The sequence below is a fragment of the Stegodyphus dumicola genome, chromosome 12 (genome assembly GCF_044657685.1).
Source record: "Stegodyphus dumicola isolate Sdum_Otavi_A_Nest chromosome 12, ASM4465768v1".
NCBI classification, from domain to species: Eukaryota; Metazoa; Arthropoda; class Arachnida; order Araneae; family Eresidae; genus Stegodyphus; species Stegodyphus dumicola.
In genome coordinates, this window is record NC_140779.1 from 99046066 (window position 1) to 99066361 (window position 20296).

The window sequence follows — 20296 nt, forward strand, 5'->3', positions numbered from 1 at the left end:
ATTGTCCTGCTGGGAAACAGGACCTAGATGGCTTGCTACCATAGGCAGAGCGATCAGTTGCAAAATGTTGTCAACATACCAGTGAGCTGTCAGAGTACCTCGAAGCACAACTAATGGTAAACAGCTATCCCTGCTGATCATTCTCCAGACTGTCACACCCTGTATTTTGGGGGTGTACTGCTTGGTAACAAATGGTACAAGACTGTTCATTTTTCTACATATGGGTCATTCATCAGTATTAAGATAAAAGCAGGATTTGTCACTGAAAATCACATTTCTGTAATCAGATGCTGTCCAGCTTGAGCGAGAGCAGCAACATGTAAGAGGACACTTCATGGAGTGGCAATAGTAAGCATCTTAATACATGTCAAAATCTGAGTCCAGCTTTACCTAGTCTTCTGCAAATTATATCCCTGGATATCCCAGGATCCCTGTGAGTTGACAAATGGTATTGAATTGATGGTATTGTAACTGTTGGTGTGGATGTGGTAGCTCTTCTAATTGCATGGTTATCTTGCGCACTGGTGGCCTGGGGACATCCTGAGCCACTAGAGTGGCTAATTTTGCCTTCGGTGAACCATTGGTTCCAACAAAAGACAATGATACATATAAAAGACATATTTTTTTGACCAATATGCTGACCAGTCTGCCTATTCAATCAACTGGCCTCTTTTAGCCCTATGATGCGATTCCTTTCAAAGTCTGACAGCTGTTTGTAATGACATCAAGTACATGTTTCATTACAGTGTCATGCATCCAAGCCACCGGCATGATTCACACAACTCATCAAACCACATTTGCATGCCACATTTCGTAGTTGTGGCTTAATTTTTTCTGGGTACATGTATCTTTTTGCAACACAGTGTAAAATATTAAAATGCACATTGCATATATCATAATGTATACAAAACAAAACTACTTTTAAAAGAAGATATAGAACTACAAAACAAATATATAACAAAGATACATCAAAGATAAGAAGTTAGTGATAAGAAAGATAAGAAGATTGCAATAATCATAGCTTGTATTGATAACATAACTGATGAATAATCTATATGATTTTTAAACATATTAGAATCAAGATACTAATATGAATTGTTTAATTTGTTTAAAGAAACATTTTTGCAGCATCAAACACATCTGATCTTAATGTCATAATATTGAGTTCATTATCTATTGACAAAATGATTTTCAATGCTTTGAAAAACTGAAGTGCAGCCATTACTGTTTTACAGAAGATATTATTTTGTATAAATGAAGACTGCATTTTTGACTTGAATACTTTTTGAAGAAGTGCCAGTAATAAATATCTTATGAATGTACTAAGACTTACTATATATTAGTGTGTTAATAATACTAACAACTTATACAGCCATTTCTATTTCAGAACAAAATATTATCTAAAATGCATTACTTGTTAATAAATGTTCCTTAGTGAAGAACTTTAAGATCAATGTAAGAAAATGAAAAAGTTTTGTACATTGCTAACCAACCAAAATGTAATACTAGAATGAAGGATGCATCTGAAATGTTTGAAATTTGCACTATGTATAGACCTGTACAAAAATTAGTATTGCAGTGCATATTTAAATCAGGTATGCCAGTCAGTAACTGCACATTCTCCTACATCTCTGTGTAGGAAACTTCAGAATACCTCTTCGAAAAATATCATCAGAGTATGAAGAGTATGAGCCAGTACTCATACTAGACAAAACACTGATGCAAATACAGAATGGGCATATGAAGCAAATCAATTGGTGGGAATGACTGCATCACCCTTAGTGCCATGTTGCATGCCTGGAGATAAATTGCAGAGATCACAAATCTTGCCCCAAGAATTAAGGTCTGTTGCACAAGAGCCTATATCATTCAATGTTGTCCGCAGAGAATTTTGTAAAGCATAGATTTTTGTGATTACTGTTGACTCTACACCACAGGCAAATGAAGCAGCAGTGGTGTGTGATCAATACTGCACATGGACAAATGAATAGCACAATATTGCTTTTTCAGACAATTCTGCCTACACCATGATATCTGGTTATATTCAAGTCAGGTAACACTGTAGCAGCAGAAAACATGATTTTTGCTCTGCATCACTCTGACACTTTGTATTATGATTTAAATGCCAATGACTCTCATACCACCTAATATATAGTGTCAGTCACATTCAACACCCATCATTATACCTCAGAAGTTACCAAGCCTGTCTTCTTTCCTTACCTTTATGGTTTGCCTGCAGCCAAGTTTACACATGATAATCAGTGATTACACATGGCATTCAACATTCAGTAATTCTTCTCTTGCCCACTTGCTACTGTGGCCTGATATGTCACCCACTGAAATACTCTAGTCATGATCAGCAAATAAGTGGTTCAGCATACACCCCTTACAGCTATGCTAGATTAACTTTAGAAATATGTGAAAACAGTATGGATTGACATTTATGGCAAGCAAACATCAAAGCCTCTTTGAGTGATATGACAGGTGACAATTACTGCCAGTCATTGTGGTTAGACAAATTAATGATGCCCCACAGCATAGCATTCAGGGGGAATTTTCTTTCCTTTCCCCATTGCATTTTGAAAACAGGAGAGAGAGACACAAAATCCTCAGTTGTCTCCAATTGCTAAAAATTGCTCTAGTATGTTTTACAAGTAAAAGAAAGCTGCAATTTTAATAAATTTACTCTTGCTTCTTATATTATTTGTAGTTCCCAGGATCTGCAACATTAGGATCAAATAAACAGAGTTAAATGCTTAACAAGAAATATCAATAATTCAATTCAGTATTGGTTAATAAAAAGTGATACCAAATTTTGAAAGAAGTTTGCATAAAATAATAAACTAAATATATAAAATTAAAATAAACTAAATAAATAAAATAATTGAAATAATAAACTAAGCATTTAACTCTGTTTAAATAGCTAAGCAATAACTAATAAATTTAATAAATAGCTAAGCAATAACTAAATAAATAACTAAGCATCTAACTAAATAAAATAATTGAAATAATAACTATTAAGAACTGAATGTTAATATGTGTGTGATTATACATTAAATACATATCTGTAAGTAATTTATGAAGATTAAAGCAATAATTATAAAATACTTGGTTTGAAACTGATAAATTATGCCGATTTGATAAATTACTCAAACAATTAATAGATTATTAAATCAATGCATAAAAGTTCATAACTTTTACAGAAGCTTAAAAGATACAATTTTCTCAAATAATTTGATCTTTACTTTTGCTAATGTAGCCAAAATTTGAATATGGTGTCGCCAAACTGGATGTTCAAAATGCTCCCTCATTTACCAACCCACTGCGGCACATTTTTAGGATGGTATTTTTCACGTAAAACATATTACAAAGCTTAGTCATACAGATTTATAAATTGAAAGAATGATTAGGATTGATTGGATTACAGCAAAGATCACTATGGTTATTTGTGTAAGGGAAAAGATGCTTTCGTGCAGGATTAAAGTAGTAAAAAAAAAACATTACACAATTAGTAAAAAAAAAAAACAACCTTATATTTGGCACAGATCGACTTTGAGGGCAAACAAGCCCTTCTTCATCAGGAGCACAGAAATTTACAAATTTTGCAAATTCTACACCAGATACAAGGTTGTTTCTTTAATAATTATAAGTTTCACTTCGTTTGTTTCTCATCTGTTATGTTTCTCATCTCAGGATTAAAGTTCTCCACAAAAGATTTGAAAGATGAAGCTTATCAGCAGTAAATAACAATATACAGATGGAGGACAAAATAATAGGAACACCTGTGAAATAATGGAAAATCTTTATTAATAGGGGGTTGGACCACCCTTTGACTGAAGTACAGATTGAATGTGACGTGGGATAGATGCATAAAGGTCATCGACAATATTTAAAGGAATATTAAGCCATTCATCCGCAGAGTGGTCTCTAATTCCGAAAGTCCGGATGGAGGTGGAAATCGGGAACGAAGTTTGAATTCCAAATATGCCCACAAATGTTCAATAGTATTCAAGTCTGGAGACTGAGGGGGCCAAGAGAGATGTTCAATTGCATCGCCATGTTCTTCGAACCATTTTTGAATACACCTGAATGTATTTTTGAATACACCTTTTGAATACACAATGAAGTGTGGATAGGGGCGTTGTCGTTTTGAAAAAGCGGTCACTCCCCAGGGAATAGTCTGGACATGTCCTCCCATGCAGAATAATAAATGACCCAAGACTGCGCCAAGATATCGAAACCCCATACCATATCCCCATGCTTCACAGCCGCATGCACGCCATCCCCATGCTTCACAGTCAGCAAGAGGCAGTCAGGATGAAACACTTCTTTGGGCGTTCTCCAGACATAAATGCGTCTGGTCATCAAAAATAGGGTGAATGACAATTCATCTGACCATATTACCTGTTGCCTCTGCTGTGAGGGCCAACCTTTGTGATTTCTGCACCATTGGCATCACTCGAAAGTATTAGTTGCTGTCACCAAGAGTTTACGAATTGCCACTCAGCCATATATGTTCACAGCATGAAGTTCCCTTTTGACAGTTTTTGTTGAAACAGGGTCCTGGAGATGACTATTTATTTCGGATGTTACCTCGGATAATGATTGCTTATGCTTTCAGGCTACTATGCACTTCAAGACCCGTCTATCCCTATCAGCCAGCTTTGACGTTCAGCCACTGTTGTGCTTTGAAGACGTTGTCTTACCCTCTTTTGTGTATGCTGTCATGACGGCTGATACCCTACTTCTTGCACACCCACAAGGTTTGCTGTTTCCGTAACCAATGCTCCACTTGAACGCACTCCAACTAATTCCTCTTTGGAACTTTGACAGGTCTGACATTTCAAATCTCTCAGACAGTTCTATGCAATGCAGGTGACTGCTGTTGAGAGATTGATACCTTTCTCTTCACGCTCACTAGGTGGCAGATTTCTGTCGCAGCTGTGAAATACATCATACTTTTTCACAGGTGTTCGCATTATTTTGTGCTCCATCTGTACTTGGGAAGACAAAACAGAAAGGCGAAAGTAAGTTTACTTTTTTACATAAGGTGTTTCTGTAAAAAAAAATTTTGTAAATTATCCTAAAACACAATATTCAAAATTCAGTTCTGAATATCATAATACTACTGAGAATTTTCTTACAACTGCTATAAATATTACTTGTTATAAGAAAAATTTACCTAAATATAAATCAGTTAAGGAGTTTCTTAGACTTAAAAATGAGTACGCTGCATTTAAAATCTTAGTAGCATCTATAGAAGAAAAAAGAAGTAATAAAATAAATATCTAGAGTATCATGAACAATTTTCCTAATACCAGAAGATTGCTAAGAAAAAATAAAACAGCATTTCAGAATACCAGAATTTGGGGGGGGGGGACACTAACTACCTAGTCAAATGAAATAATAAATTAGCTCAAAATATTGTATTTTAATTTTAACTAATGTTTCTTGAATTAAATTAGAAAAATAAGAAATATAAATGCATTTATAAGTATTATTAAATGCTCAGTTTCATTCTTCAGATTCACAGGCAAGTTATGAATTTAGAAGAAGCTACATATTAAGGAGTTTTCGAATTTGGCATTCAGGATATTTTGCAATATATGATGAAAAAAATTTTATTTTTTTTGGCATTAGAACATTGTGACAACATATTAAGTATGCCTAAGTTTTTGAAAGATTGGGACCAAATGTTAATGAAAAAGTAAATACCACATTGTTTTATGAAGTTATAAAATATTTTTCAGTATAGTGCTCAGTAATATTATTACAGTTTTTGTATTTAGTTTGCTGTTTTTAGTAGAATTGTTATTAAATTGTTTTATATTCTCATGCAATGCAGCACAAGACTTATTTGAAGAGTAAGATACGATGAAAAAATTAAAATACAGGAGCACGCGTATTTTAACATTTTAATAAATACATATCTCGTAATTGTACACTTTTGCTATCCAGAAAAATAAAAAAAATACCAGAATGTTCTCGTGCACGATTAAAAAGCTTCTAAAAACCAATCAAAACATCTCAATTCAGTTGTCAATTAATTTTTTGTTGTCAATTGTAGCGAATTCGCGGTGAGATCGGATTAGCTTTCTCTGTGTTTTTGAATTGAGTTCTATTTACCGTTTTGTAGTTTAAAATATAACTACTGTGAGATATTGAGATACTGTATGAATATCTCTGAGGAAATCGCAGCATTTTGTTTTATTTCTTGAGATAAGAATAAATTTTATTAACTTTTTATTGACTTGTGCTTTCAATCCATTACGAACCTGCACACACAACAATATGAATAATTAGTTTCCAATCTAAAAATGAATTAAGCCATAAGAGAAAATAAATAAATTCTTTAAAAAAGCAGAATTCTAAAATATGCAAATATAGAGTCAATTCTACTTGAAAAAAATGGAGAAAAGTTCTTGAATCATTACAGGCATGGAGAACTTAAAAATGCTATTACTGAGGTTTGAGATTCAAAAGAAAAGTTATATGGTGACCGGTTTTCAGTCCACTAGAACTCGGTCACAGAAATTGATGTTCAGTTGTGAAAATTCCAACAAAGTTTTAATACACTCAGAAAAGCAGTTTAAAAAATTTCATGCTGAACAGAAGTGTTTTCTGTATTCTTGGGTTATATTAAAATAGTGCTTTTGTAGATATCATTTTAAGTACAGCATATATATATACACTGGTTATCATAAATTAAGAAAAAATCACAAAAATAGTGATGACTCCCTCAAAAATAAGCCAAAACGTATAAATTTTGAATATGTTGCCAAGTAAGAGTATCTGAGTAAAACTGCCATATGCAAATTAGTGGCACTGCACTCTGAATACGTCATCTGCGAGGAGCATAAAAGTCCATGTTTGAGAGCAAGCCCGCATATTTCACTGTGATAGTGACATCAGAAATCTGAGATAGCCAATTTGTTACAATGACCTCCAGGCATCATTTGCCTGCAGAACTACGATGGAGAGCCATTGGGAGACTAGAGGCAGGACAAAGTCAAACAAAGGTGGCCAGATGGCTAAATGTTTGTCCTTCTGTGGTTCATAGACTTTAAAAGCAATTTCAAACCACAGATTCAGTATCTAGGAGGTTCAGCCAAGGATGGCCAACTGCTACGACGAGCGTCGATGACCGATATTTGACATTATGTGGTGCACTCAGGAAAAGAACCGCTACTCCGATTCTTCTTAGATCCTCCCTTGCTGCAGCCACCGGAACGTTGGTGTCAATGTCAACTGTACGTAGAAGGCTTCACGAAGGTGGTCTGTATGTGAGGCGACCAGCCATTTGCATGCCTTTCACGTCACGCCATAGGAGGGAGCATTTGCAGTGAGCACAACAGCATGTCCACTGGACGCTTAATCAATGGAGGGCTGTTCTCTTTACGGATGAGTCCAGGTTTAGTCTAGAAAGCGATAATAAGCGTTATTTGATATGGAGAGAGCCTGGATCCCATTATCATCCGTCAAACATTCGTGAAAGAGATACATACAGAAGAGGCAGTACCTGTGTTTGGAGAGGCATCTCTTTGGGTAGACGCACAGACCTCCATGTCTTTCCAAGGGAAACCGTGAATGCTCAGGTTTATAGAGATGACATCCTTGATGTTTATGTGCAGGTGATGATTTCCTATTACAGGACGACAACGCAAAACCACAAAGGGCTCACATCACAGATGATCTTCAACAGGAAACAATTATGCGCATAGAGTGGCCAGCTCGATCGCCTGACTTGAATCCTATCGAGCCCGTTTGGGATGCTTTAGAGAGACGTCTAGCTCCTTTCAATCCGCTCCCTCAGATCCTTGCTGCAACTGCTTTGCAAGAGCAATGGCTCTCTCTTCCTATGTAATTGATAGACCGCATAAACATAAAGCATCAAACATCGCTGTATGTGCCGTATTGCTTCTAGAGGCGATCATATGTCATATTGAAGGTACTTTTCCTATAGCAAACTGATACCTTCGACTTGTTCATTTTATACATGTCCTAATTTCTACACTACCATATTTGTCTGGTAATTTCTTTTTATGTTATTTGATACTTTACTATGTGTTGTATATTGTGGGTAAGTTTCATTAAATTTTATATGTAACTTTTTCAGTAATCATGATTTTTGTCATTTTTCCTTAATTTATGATTACCAGTGTATATATGTTTTCACATGCTTATTTTATAACTGACATAAAAATGTATAGCAGACACATTATTTGTCCATTGCATGCATTGACAAGCATATTTTCTGTTATATTCTATGTTCGGAAACATAATTACAAATCATCTTATAATTAAAATACGTAGCATATTTGGAAACTAAGTACCGTTTCATTCTAGCGCCGTCGAAGCGCTGTGGTAGGCGTCCCGCGCATGCGCACTAGTCTCTCTTGTTCACTGACTTTCAATTGTCGCCATTTTGGTTGCTCTATGTTGTGTTTTCAGTTTGCTGTGCACATTCAAAATGTTTAAGACAATTAGTTCTCTCGCTGACTGTGAGATTCGTGTAGTGATTAAATTTTTGAACGCGAGGAATGTTAAACTGGCCGAAATTTATCTTCAAGTGACAGAAGTTTACGGTGAAAACGCGATAAGTGATGGAATGGTGAGAAAATGGGTAAGAATGTTTAATGCAGGTCTAACAAATGTCCTCGCCGAGGCTCGGAGTGGTCGGCCTTCTGTTGTCACCGATGATTTGGTAAGGAAAGTTGATGAAGCAATTCATAAGAACAGATGCTTCACAATGACAACTCTTTCAGACGCATTTCCACAAATTTCACGTACTGTTTTGTTCGAAATTGTGTCTGACCGCTTGAATTATCGCAAACTGCGTTCCCGATGGGTTCCAAAAATGCTCACTGATGTTCACAAAACAAAGCGACTTGGTAGTGCCCTGACATTTCTCACGCGGTACAGTGATGAGGGAGAAAACTTTTTAAACCAAATTGTGACAGGTGATAAAACTTGGGTGTGTCATTTCACACCAGAATCGAAACAACAATTGATGGAGTGGAGACACACTCCTTCTCCGAAAAAACAAAAATTCAAAGTGAAAATGTCATCACAAAAAATCATGTGCACTGTCTTCTGGGATAGGAAAGGCGTTTTGCTTACTGAATTTCTTCCCAGAGGTGAAACCATTAATGCGGCACGATATTGTGAGACTTTAACAAAACTAAGGTGTGCCATTCAAAACAAACGAAGAGGAATGCTCAGTAAAGGAATTGTGTTGCTCCATGACAATGCTCGGCCCCATACTGCTGGTGTCACTCAATCATTAATTCGACAGTTTCATTGGGAGCAGTTCGATCACCCGCCGTACAGCCCGGACTTGGCGCCGTCCGACTATCACTTGTTCCTGCACATGAAGCGCGAGCTTGGTGGCAAGCGCTTTGGATCTGACGATGACACGAAAAATGCTGTGGAGTCGTGGTTATCGAAACTGGCGGGAAGTTTCTTTGACGATGGTATACAAAAACAGGTCACCCGCTATGACAAGTGTTTGATCATTGGCAGAAACTATGTTGAAAAATAGTTTAAGACATGTATTTTCATGTAAAAATAAAATTGGATTCGAAAAAATTGTTTTACTTTTTTTTTTTTTTTTTCAAAACGGTACTTAGTTTCCGAATACGCCTCGTATAAACACACAGTTGGTGTATTAGCTGCTGTATTATACATATTAAACTATTTTAATATGTGATTTTTACAGATTGCCTTCCTAATGTTTCTTATGTAACATGGAATGAATATTATCCCAATTTGAATAAATTATTTACCTGAAAATTAAAGAATTCATTAAAAGCAGCGGCTTTTTAATAGTCATTAAAATATTCAAAATGTAAAAATATTATTGCAAGAAATTCTTACAGTTATGCATGTCTAAACAAAGAAAATTCAATAAATTAATATATATGCCATAAATACATCAAAATAGAGTAAAACTGCTGCATGATAAAATCAATAAAAAAAAAAAGGATAAAATAAAATTTGCAATTTTCAATAAATAATTTTGCAACATTCGTGAAAGAGCCAAAGGACTGTGAGATTAGGTCTCACAATTCTAACCAAATTCTTGGGAAGGCTTCATTTAACTGGTCATATCAAAGCACAGAAGGCTACTTGTCAAAGGGTAAAGATACCTCAAGGAGAATATTTCAATGAAATTGGCTCGAATGCATGTTACAGATGGAGAAAACTATTAAAAACATCACGAAGTTAGCTTTTTTTTTTTCCAGGATCAGAATCTGACAAAACTATTAATGTCCTTAAATGCAATTCAAATATCAAACATTAGAAATATGGCTAGGAAACAGCCCCTTACAAGTGAACTTTCTATGAATTTATTTCAGAATCACCATATGTAAACATATACGTTCAATGTTGGATTGAAAATTTTCCAAAACTATTTTGTTGTCTAAATAACCGTTACAATTAGCTACTATAATAGAGCTAAGTTGCCTGAATAAGTATTACAATTCGATTTTAATGAACAATTCATTGAACTAAATATATTTTTAATTTTGACGGTGGCAGTGTGAGCTGGCTGAATCTCACCACTTTTATGCTGGAATATCACTTGTAAATCTTCATTAAAACTGATTAGGTTGCTTTGGTCTATCATCATATTTAAAAAAAAAATCAAAAAAGATGTTTAATATTTGTAGGCATATGTTAAAAGTTATATTTGTTAAAAATCATCAAAATTTCATGAGTGTGTGTTCAAAAATGTCAGTCCAACATGTTTCATTCAAATGCCACTTGGTACCCAGACCTTTTTTTCCTCACAATATGTTGCTTTAATATTTGAGGCTAACTGCTGAAAAAACATATATCTACTTCCTTAGAGATATTATGAAAAATGTTTTTGAATATCATGCCATATTCTTTCGCTTCTAAGATGTCATCAATTGCAAGATACATTGGTTAATTTCAATACTAACAATAGAAGAAAAGCCTTTAATTCTGAAATAAAATACTAAACTACATCTATCAAACTTTTTTTAATAATCAACTTTATTTTATTAGCAAGAACAGAATTCCTCAGTTAATTTAGCAATTTGGAAATTTTTATTATTTTGGAATAATTAATTCAAAAATGTCTGCATTCTAAGACATCACCAATTCATGAATCTCATCTTTTGTGAGGGATTATGTAAAAAAGCTATATCTTAGAATCGAAAAATACATCTGAATAGCTGGAAGGTTAAAACATTAATTTAATAAATTAGACTTGAAGCAATATACATGATAAAAATAAACTTACTTGAAAAAAAAAATTATTAAATGTTACTTCATAGAGCGGAAAAATAAACAGTGTGAAAAAGTACAATAAAGAACAAAAAAGGAATTTCATATTGTTTTTTCTTTAAAAAGAAATTATACAATGATAATTATACAATAAAATACTACAATTACAACTGCATTTCTTATACATATATTTATAAAATATAAAAACTGTATCTCACTGTTATAAGGTATTAACACATTTCAAATATTTCTCAGTCAGTCATTAAGATAAAACATATTTTCATATATATTAGCATTTACAAGACAATATTAATAACAGCTAGATGGACAAAACAATATTTATAACAGTTGAAAGCTCATAAAATACTTTCTTTTTAATTCCCCTGCAAATATTTTAAGTAACATAAATTTGCAATGCAAAAATTAATCCACAAGAACAATTATACCTGTTGTTTTCATAACTTCATATTTGACTTCAAATAAAATGTTATGTGGAATAATCTCATCTGTAAAGAAATAAGAAAGTAGGTTGAGAACATTAAATTATGAATTCTTATTTATTACACAATGAGACATTTATTAACCATTAATAAAACAACATTAAAATTGAAAAATATTTCATATTTTCTTAAATGAACACAATATAACTTAACATATTGAAAACTACAACTGAATTTTAAATCAGCAGTCTTACTACACTGGTCCTTATAAAACCCAAACAAATGCAAAATAGAACAACTTTTTAATGTAGAACAAATTTTTGTCAGTGAAGTTTCTTTTAAAAACATATTTCAAAGAGATTTCAAAATTTTAAAAACAAAAATACAATATTAAAGCATGATATCTAGAAGCATTTTTCTATCATTAAATTGTGCAAAACATAATAATGTAAATGAAAAATTGTACTAAAAAAATTTATCATAGGAAAAGTAGTCCATTTTTTTCTTTTTTAACCAAAAACAAGCTATTAGTCTCAAACTGAGATTTTGCTTTGGTTCATTACAAACAACATATCACTTTTCAAATTATTGCCACCAAATCTTATTATCTTCTATTCATTTTAGTGAAATTAAATAACAAAGAATCTGCACATATGCACATTTAAGAAATGATGGTGCACAGACCCATCCAATTCTAAATAATATAGCCCTCCACCTGAACACGTGCATCTGGAAGCCAAAATTTTGAACTTCAAATTTGTTTTTATTATTTCTTTCATATTTTGTAAAATTTTAATGAATTTTTGACTAACAAACTCAACAATTTGAAACTGAGTAGTGGCAACACTGTTCGAAATAAAACATTTGTATCTTCCAAGGCAGGAGACTGTTGCCATTTGGAAAAATGTACAATATTTGTCTTTCAACTGCAATTTTCAAACTTGGCTCTACAAAAGCAATATGTTGGTTTATGGTGCTCCCTTTCTTTGATGGTCTGAAAGCAAGTGATTAACTTAGCTCTGAGAAGTAAACTTACTTCTTGGTATAATACCAATCTCAATTTGCTTGTGCAAAATCATAGTCCAAAGTAAGTCTCTTAATATATAGATATTCAATTAACTTCTTTCATTCTTTCTTTCTATAAAATAGGTACTACTATTTTCTGGAAGTCCTAGTGTATATATGATAATAGCCAATCATAAATCTCATAATAATTTCCTTTCTTCCTAGTCTATGTATCACTTTTCAGTTTATAATATGCTTGACTTTACATATGATAATGAAACATTAATGCTTAAGATAACTCCAAAGAAAATCTCAATAAAAAATGACAAGCATATAGTTCAATACTTATTCAGACTTAACTGGTCTGTATAAAACTTCAGTAGTATCACATTCAACAAAGGCTCGTTCTAGTGCATGTCAAACTCATGAAGTCCAGTCACTTGCAGCCTGTCATTTTGAAATGCACATTATGTTAAAAATTTTTAAATAATTTGAGCATCCTTAGGTATGTGGGGCCTTTCAAAATTACAACTTTTGTGATTCCATCTTTTATTTCTAGCATCAAAGCATATACTTTTTGCACAACGACAGTCTTAATTCACTTTTCCTACATAATTAACATTCTTTTGACTTAAGTAAAATCAAATAACACAATCCTATTTTAATGCATAAATCACTAATAATATTTCTGAATTCATGGGATAAACTTGAAAAGACAGTTCCATTAATGAGATTTTTTTTTCAATGGTATGCACAATGGTCCACATTAAAATAATTAAAATTTTGTAATACAATACATAGTATCAATTGAAGCTGAAAAACACAAAACCAACTGTCAGCTTACGAAAAAAATTTAATCATTTTATAAGTTTTCGATATAGCAACTGCCAGTCATAATACAAGCTCAACAGCATCAATGCCATAGATTTTCAAAGATATTTGGCATCTTGCTGGTAGTAGCAGTAGAGAACATCTGGTTATAATATCTGCAGTAAAGTCAGTGAATTTCAAAACATAAGGGCTCTTTTATATCCTCAGAAGAAGTCCACACATGATAAATCCAGTAATTATTATTTCCAAACAATTAGTATATTTTAGTCAACTGATCAGTCTTTGAACGTGCAGTTCAGCTAATCAATCATATACTTGCCTGATCAATGTTTTTTAGTTCAAAAGGGCAATTTGCCCAGGACTATTAATTTCATTTTGGCATTTTGTGTTGATTGACTACAAATATTGTTTCACTTTTCAAATTGTTGTCACTAAATATTATCTCCCTGTATTATATCTAATGAAATTAAATAATGAAGAATCTGCAAAAATGTATGTATGTTTCTCGCATTGTGATAAAACAATGTTACCTAGTGCCATCCAATTTTAAATAATGTAATCCTCCTGCGAATATGGGCATCAGGAAGCCCAAATTTGAAATTTGTTTTATTATATCGATTTCATATTTTGTAAAACTTTATAATGAATTTTTAATTAACAAACTCAAGGATTTCAAAGAGAGCAATGGCAATATTGTACGGAAAAAACATTTTTATCTCCAGCACGCGATATTGTGTATTGGAAATTCTAAAGATATGCTCATTTTAAAATTATTTTGCGATATTGCTCTTAAACTGAATTTTATGGTTTGAGTGTCAAGAACATGATATTTAATAAATAATGGCAACACACAAAACATTAAAAAAATGCCCCCTTGGCTGTAATTTAAAATTTGAAACCTCTCAGACTTTTTTTTAAACCCATGGCAGGCTTTCGGCCGACTTCGGCTTGGCCACTACTAAGGCCAGAAGTGATGATCACTTTATTATGGAGGCACCCAATAGGTGGACCACCTTTGCCTCCTATGAAGGGATGGACAGTTACAACTATGCCTTCTCCAGAATTCGAACCTGGGCCCTTTCATTCACGGTATAGTGGCTTCCCTAACCACTATACCGTGTGGGTGGCCTGCTCAGATGTGCATGCACTGCATTACACTATAAGTACACTGGCCTCTTAAATGTCTTGCAGCATATCCAATAAAGCCCCCTTTAAAATAATGCAATAAATCCTCCTATCAGTGTGATATAGCAGAAAATAAGCTTGATCAAAATCCTGTTCGTGCTTGCAGCCGAAACACTGAATGAGAACTGTTAGTGATCAGCACAAGGACATTCAGAATGTGAACAGACTGTACACTGACTATTCCATGCTGTGCAAAAGCAGCTTCACTCATAAAGAGCCTATGAGGTGAGGCAATTATAACAGACTGTGTATTTTCTATAGTGCCGCCACATGGGGAGAGGTTGGTACTGGAATGCAGATGACCCTTCATGAAAAGCCACCGTTTGCTTAGCCTTGGTTGTAGAGAACTTTGTTCTGTGTAATACTGCTGCTACCATGGTGAGCTTAAAAACTGAACAGCACTTTAACCTCGAACTCTTTGTGAAATTTAAAAGTCATGAATGGAAAGGTTTCATAAATTAAATAAGGTGTTTTGTGATAATTCTATGTCACGTATGCCAGTTTTTTAATGGCACAAACAGTTTTTAGCCAGTCGAGAAGAGGTCAAAGATGATTAACATTCTGGTTGATCTAAGAGTTCAAGAACAGAAGCAAATGTTCACAAAATGAATTGTGTGGAATGACTGATGTCTGAGCATTTGGGTACTTGCACTTATGGTGAACATTAACAGGGAGACAGTAAGAAAATGTTCCAAGATAATTAAACATGATAAAAGTTCGAGCAAAAAAAGTTCCGAAAAATTTCTCTCAAGAACAAGAAGATGTGTTATTCTTCCACAAATCTGATCTTTTCTTCCTTACTCTTTCTCTGAAATTTGATAGGACTTCTTTGTAGTATTTCTGATTAACAGTTTGTCCCTCGGGCACCATACTGTCATGATAATACAAGGATTCTGTAGGAAGAATATTTGCTCTGATGTCATGGAACAACACAACAAAGAACCAGACTTGCTCACATGCATCATCCCATAACGTAGACATAACATAGTGATGAAATATAGATCTTCCAGTAAGAGCCGAACAAACAAAGCATTAATTGATGCACTTGGAAAATCGCATATTGCCAAAAATGAAAAAGCACGAATAAGCAAACCAAAACTGAAGGCAATGCTGATGGTTTTTTTCAATATCAAAGGTGTTATGACAGAATGCTGCCCGAGGATCAAACTGTTAATCAGAAATACTGCAATCAGAATACAAAGAAGTCCTAATAAATTTCAGGGAAAGAGTAAAGAAGAAAAGATTAGATTTGTGGAAGAATAATGCATGGATAATGCATCAGGACAACAAACAGGCCCTCAATGCCTATCTGTGAAAGTTTTTAGCAGCAAGCATATTCCTGTGCTTGAACATCCTCCGTATTACACAGATCTGTCTCCCTGTGACATTTATCTATCCCCAAAAGTGAAAAGTGCACTGAAGAAAACACATTTTTAGTATGAAGAGGTAAAAGCAAAAACAACAGAGTTGTTGAAAAGGGTGACAATAGATGACCTATAGCATCGCTTTGAACAATAGAAGGCATGTATGCAGAGGTAAATAGATAGGTTAGGAAAGGGATGAAGAAGGAAATAAAGTATGTTGAAGGGAATAAAGGTTGTAACTTTGCTTGCAATAAATCACATTTCTGACACCAGTTTTGTCACTTAATTGCTGCATCTTGTACATATTGGAAAATTTGCACTGTAGTCTGCTATATAAATCAGTGGGTGAATTCAGTGTATTCAGAGCTAGTCCTCAGCTCCTGGTGAATTCTGTGAAAATGGTTCAGATGTATTTATTTCAACACAAACTTGCAATATTATGAGATAGCTCATACTTGTGTTGCAAACAAAAATTCTCATGACTATGCTTGGATGCTTCTCAACTGCTATTTCACATAACTAGGAATAAGAAATGATGCTATGAGAACCTTTAACATAATATCCTATGAAGCACATTTTCCAGAATTCCTATAGTACACTTAATATATAAGAAATTAGTTTACCATGCTCAGAAAACTTGTATTGCAGCAGTCATAGGGTCATCATTAGAAGCAAAATGCTTACTGTGAAAATCTTTCATGTTTCTAAACATGAAAAAGTCACTTTATGCAAAACTTGAATAATATGATGGCTAAATCAATAAATTGTATCCTACAGCAATTCTAGCAGTCGTTGCTTAACAGAAATGCGTCATGGTACATCAGTTTGGTGATAAAGAATTGCCTTCAACAGGATTGCCTTCTTGCATTTACTCCTAAATTTTTGTGATGTTTTGCTATTAAATATTCATACACTCTACTGTGTCTTTTTTTTTTTTTTTTGACAATGTAGGCAATAAATTCAGCAATCCATTAGCATACTGTTCTCAACTGTGGCTGATAATGCTGATTTACAGCAGTTTTTGTTCACAGGAGGAGCTATTTCAAGGTAGAGCTCTTTGACTTACTCTCAGGATTGAACTAGTGTATCTATATTTTATCCAAGGTGATATATCTATGCAAAATTTCTTCTGGACTCTTCTAAAACATCATCAAAAGTGACTCCAAGATCCTCATATAATTTAATTTCCTTGTTTTCTTTTACAATTTAGACACTTCAAGTTCAGAATTCGCAGCAACTGCAGGCTCAGAGTTTTCTTGTCATGGGTTGCTTTCTTAACTACATCACCAGATGTTATGTCCACAAACTCAACTATATGCCTGAAGACATTGTTAATCTGACATCACAATTTTCTCCATTTTGGCAATAGTTTCCTTGGTGATTGATGCGGATGGATGACCAAAGTGCTGACCATCTTCACAGGAAATTTTTTCGGAACAAAATTCTGCTTTCTCTTTGCCAACTGAGGATTAAGCTGGGACACAAGCACCTAATTTCCAACATTGATCCTTATGATTTTCCTATATAGACATGTTTTCAAACTTAAATATGTTATCACAATGTGAACTATAATTTCATCCATCTTCAAAATTTAAGCTGACATCATTGGACTTTTGGCTGTTTTCAAAAAAGAAAAGATACAAATGTCAAATTTATTCTAGAAGACATATAATATTGAGTAAAAATTCCATGTAAGTCTGCTTGCCTTCTACTCTTTATTCTACTTAACCTTTTGATTTTATAATCCTGCATGCAGGAAATGCTTTTCCATTTCAGAAATTCTCATATTTCTTGCATCATTGAATTGCATCATATTCCCATTTTACAAAGCTGGCAGTGAACATTTTTAAATGTTATATGATTTAGCACTCACTTATTCGGGAATGTTTATAACACAATGGATGTGTTATAGTTGCACTATTCAGCTGCAGCGGATGACCTCATGCATTAGTTGCTTTTTCATACGAAATGTTTCTCTTTAAGCATTTGTAAATCAGTCCACAATAAAAGAGAAATCTGTGCGGAAATTTCTAAAGATATTCACTAATATAGAGAAAGCCTGAAAGTGTCCTAGAGTGTCTCCCAATTTCAGTTCTAATCTCATAGTTTGTTACAAATAGTGTTTACTTTGATGTGTTTAACCATTCCTCAAAATGTGTCATGAATTTAGAAACACCTTGTATATGGAAAACAAGGCTAGAGAATACAGACACACATTGATTTCTGTGAAGTTAAAAAGGTATTGCTACTTCCAGTGAATGCAGTGAATTGCAGCCCAGCATAAAATATCCATTATGGCATTATTAATGTACCACAATACAATGCAAGTATATAAACTACACTTATGCAGAAAACAGAATATAAAGAACAACAGTTAAGAGATTTTACATAAGTTTGGCTCACATCTCCAGATTCAGTATCTGTGGTTTTTCATGATCTCATAAAAAAGTTGAATAAACTACCCATAAGCAAAACTGGCAGCAAGAGAAAATGGCTGCAACATCACAAAGCACTACACACTAAATCCACTCAGTACTGGTTTTTTTCCATTGCAATTCTAATTAATAGGATGAGTACAGTGCAGATTGAATCAACGTTTCAGTGCTGTGTTTAAAAAAATAGCAGGATCTTTCTGTCATTCCTTGAAATTTTACTTGATTGTATAAAGACCAGGATAAGATTTTTTTCATTTCTTTCTCAGCACTTCGAAATCACATTTAAATTCCAGAGTTCTTACATTTATCCAGGGTGCACGAAAAATCTTATACCTACTTCATGATAACTAACTAAGAAAAATTAATAGTTTTCCCACAAAAATTTAGTACTCAGTCATGAAAGGAAGACAAAGGTCATATGGCCAAGACAAAAACTGTTCATGAGGGGCAGATGCATTAGCACCACCAAAATACCAAACCAGACACAAAACTTACATTTAAAATAAATCTTCAGCTTACATTAAAAAAAGACACAATTAAAAAAAAAAATTGCCTAACATAAACAAGACACATTATGTAAAACATTGTATAGCAAAATAAGGTTACAAGTTCACACCCCACATCATTACATATAATAATATCATTTGCCTCAGTAATAAATTCTATTAATATCTGTATGCTACTATGAGCATTTATTGTTGCTGTTGTAAGTAACGGCTAACTGCTATTAAAAGAAATTTTACTGAAGAAGTGAAATCTTTGAAATGCCAGTGTGGAATGTTTGAAACATCAAAAGGAAAAATACCATATATAATGATTAGTATCTGATTCTCACATTCATTTTAAAAAACAATTTTCATATCGTGGAAACTACTCATGACTTCTGATAATCTAAATATGACCATAAATGTACTCTGAAACTTATGTCAACACATTATACACTTTCCTGTAACTTCATTATCCTATACTTCTTACTATTTTCCTTTGAATTGTGTTGTTGTTACTGATCCTAACTGGTAACCATCAGGTCCGCACCAAACCTAATCATTGCCATCATGTAAATGTCTAGCAAGCATCTTTATACAGTGACGCCTTTTGCTTATGGTTAACATTTAAAATGAAGCAGTATGAACATAATAATATGAAAAAAATACATTTTATCTTTTAATTTGTCTAAATATGCAAACATTTTGTGATTTGTTAAAACCAGCACTCTATTTATTGAAGAATTATACATACATTTATGTTATAAAAAGCCACCCGACCTGTATAGTGGTTAGCGTTGCAGACTGCGGTGCCGAAGGGCCTGAGTTCAAATCTCGGAGAAGGCCTGGATGTTTGTAAATGTATAATGTCCATGCAGCATAGGTACACTCTAAATATGCGAAGCAAAGTTCTCTCAAAAGGCTGGTGGTAGAGGAAGAGGGGAGGGAGGCGCTCGGACCCGTCCCCCCCAAGATGCTCTTCATAAAATTCGAGGTGAAACTGAGCTAAAACATACTGTCACCTGCAAGGTGCTCAACGCTGCTGCCAACGACAGGCGTATCTTCTGCTCCTCTCCGTGGTTACAGTAACAAGTTATTCGAAAGAAATAATAATTTTGTAAAGTGTATAGAAATGATCACAAAATTTGACCCTATCATATATGCATATATTTCAAACTAAAAAAAAAATATGCTTCATTACCTTGAAGATAAAATTCAAAATGAAACAATTAGATTAATAGGGAATAATATAATAAAGCAAACTATTTTAAGTAAGGTCAAACGGACAAAGTATT

General features: G+C 33.7%; 1 protein-coding gene across 15 annotated transcripts in view; it reads right to left on the reverse strand.

Moving 5' to 3' along the window:
• The window catches only part of Sin1 (SAPK-interacting protein 1), a 323009-nt gene that overhangs the window by 285491 nt on the left and 17222 nt on the right, over nt 1–20296 (reverse strand). For all 15 annotated transcript variants that reach the window (XM_085806729.1, XM_085806718.1, XM_085806726.1 and 12 more), the window contains one exon: nt 11703–11762. The gene's annotated coding sequence lies outside the window, so the exon portion shown is untranslated. The remainder of the gene's footprint in view (nt 1–11702; nt 11763–20296) is intronic.